Below are 2,700 nucleotides of genomic sequence, written 5' to 3'. Positions count from 1 at the left end.
GATGCATACACATGCATGATCATCGTGATGAATTGGATTCAAGTAGATAAGGTGCCATTGAGACAGACATATTCACCCACAAAAAGATCATCACAATTGAGGTTCAGATTTAAGGAACTGAAGTCTTCTATTTTCAAATCAAAGAATTGATAATGTTGTTGCAAGTGTCACCAGCATTTACATTATAAACTGCTGTACTAGTTATAACGGCCTGATACGCTTCGTTATTAGATAAGTTCCGAGATGAAGGAGAAACAAATATGTAATATTTGTGAAATGAATTAAATTTTCATACTGATGAGAACTCGTCCTAGAGATGGTGGCAGAATGAGAAGAAAAGTGAGGACTAAGCCTACGTTAAAGCAGCAGTTGAAGATATTGTTGCTAGCCTTGGCCCTAATTAATTGATTAAATATTTTTTGAATGTCTAGCACTTTGTTGAGATCATGTGTATTCATAGCTCATTGAAGTAAGAAGAATAAGAATATAATTTTTTTTTAGAAAAAGAATGGATTTTATGTTGGTATTTCCTTCTCACATTTACCAATTAGAGGAATTTTGTCTCGATCGTGTACTTTATCGACTAAATTTTCATGGGGTGTAGGGTATATTGTACTCTATTTTTTCTTTAAAAATTCTATCACGTTGCACTACACATGTAAAAAAATTTACCATGGCAAAATCTATAATCTATATCTATATCTATAATCTATAATCTATAATCTATAATCTATAATCTATATCTATATCAATAATATATAATCTATAATATATTAAAGTGTGAAGACCTTACAAATGTAATTTAAACTTTTTACCCTTCATTAAAAGACTTCACTTTTTACAAAATCGTCTTTTCACTTTATTTTTTATTTTTATGATATTAAATATTACCTGTAATTTAAAAAATAGGTAAACCTTTTACAACTAAAATAGGTTTGATCGAAAGGAAAAAATTATCAAATTTTCATAAACCCACTCGGCGGCTTATCCCATTTGTTTGAAGAATTGGAAGAGATATTTAGCTTATTTTAAATCCTCGAATAGTAAAATTCTTCTTATCAATCCTCTTTTACTTGATGTTGAGGGAACAAAATATTGCATGAATTCAAGAAACTTGAAGGTTGGAGAATTATTATTTTTAATTTCTTTCTCTAAAATAATGTTTACTGATTCAATCCTTTTTGTTTATTTCTTATGGTTTCATATTTTGACCGCTTGCGTATGTCCTTACATGAACTTTCAACATATGAGAAAAACTTTAATGGTAGCTCATTTTAGAATGACCAGCTATATTTTTTGATGTATTTCATGCATGATTGTGTGTGTGTATATATATAGATATAGATATAGATATAGATATAGATATAGATATAGATATATTGTTTGCAAACGAATAAGTAACAATGATTCGCTTTTTGTGATGTGGTTGTCGTTAATGTTTTTATATTTAGCCGTGTCTTTGTTCTATTCTTGTGGCTGCACAGTGTTGGCAGCATGTATGGTTTAGGCTAAAATCATGTGACCGTTGGAGCTTTGGATTCGTCTTCACCAATTCTCAACGTTGGCAATTCAGTTCTCCTAACACCTTTAATGATATCATTACTCAAGATTTCGAGGTAAATCATCATCATCTTTTTCTTCTTCCTTTCTACTTGGAGCTTTAATGAATAAACTTATTCAATACTTATGATTGTGAGAGATATTTCCTTCATCCGTTCATCTTTACTTATAAATGTTTAACTTGACATATCCTTCAAAAAGCAATAAATAAAACAATAATTTTACTACATGAGCCATGAAATAGAGGGAGTACTTATTAATTTTAGGCAATCCTCATGAAATTGTATCTAATTAGATTTTTCAGATAAAAAATAAGTAATCGACAATATAAATATAGTATCACATGAATTTTTAGTATGTGTTTGAACAAATTATGAATTGAAAAAAGAAGTTAGTTGAAGTAGCTTAAACTAGATTGGAATTATGGGTGAAAGTATATGTCGTTTTAATTTTTGTTTCTCATTAATAATGTTGAAACTTTTAATATATACTATTGTGTTGTATCTTTTAAACCATGTTTATTTTCATCATATATATTTTTGACCATCTATGATTTTGTTCTTGGAATAATACTTTTGTTATATGTTGCTTCGTAGTTTCTAATCATTAATTGGGAAATATATCTGCCTAAAGTTGCAGGGTGTTCTTCATTGAGTTTTGTATATTAAATCATGTAAATGTCTAGGTTCATATAAGAACCGACAAGTTAACATCAAGGTCAGGGCGAGAAGCACCAATCACTTTAGTTGGAGGACAAAATTCCACCAAGAGAAAGACATTGGCTCTATTAAGGATCGTAGTGAGCACTTCAACAATATGATTGGGAGAGGCACTTTGGAGATCAAGAATAAAGTTGAGAGAGGAATTGTTATACCTGATTGAGGTATTAACATGTAATGTTAATATGCATGTTTCTGTAATTTAGACTGTAGGTAATTTAACTTTCTCTCACACTACTAAAAAAAACTGAAAAACTAACCATAGATTGTGGTCGGAAAAAACCGACCATATGTGGTCGCCTTTTTTTTTAATTTTTTTTTTTTTGAAAAAGCGACCACAAGTGGTCTCTTTTATATTTTAAAATTTCAAAATAATTTTTTTCAATAATTTTTATATTAATTATTAATTATTTTATAAATA

Source organism: Capsicum annuum, unplaced genomic scaffold (genome assembly GCF_002878395.1).
Source record: "Capsicum annuum cultivar UCD-10X-F1 unplaced genomic scaffold, UCD10Xv1.1 ctg78397, whole genome shotgun sequence".
In the NCBI taxonomy this organism is placed as follows: domain Eukaryota; kingdom Viridiplantae; phylum Streptophyta; class Magnoliopsida; order Solanales; family Solanaceae; genus Capsicum; species Capsicum annuum.
Note: the sequence above shows the minus strand (reverse complement) of the source record.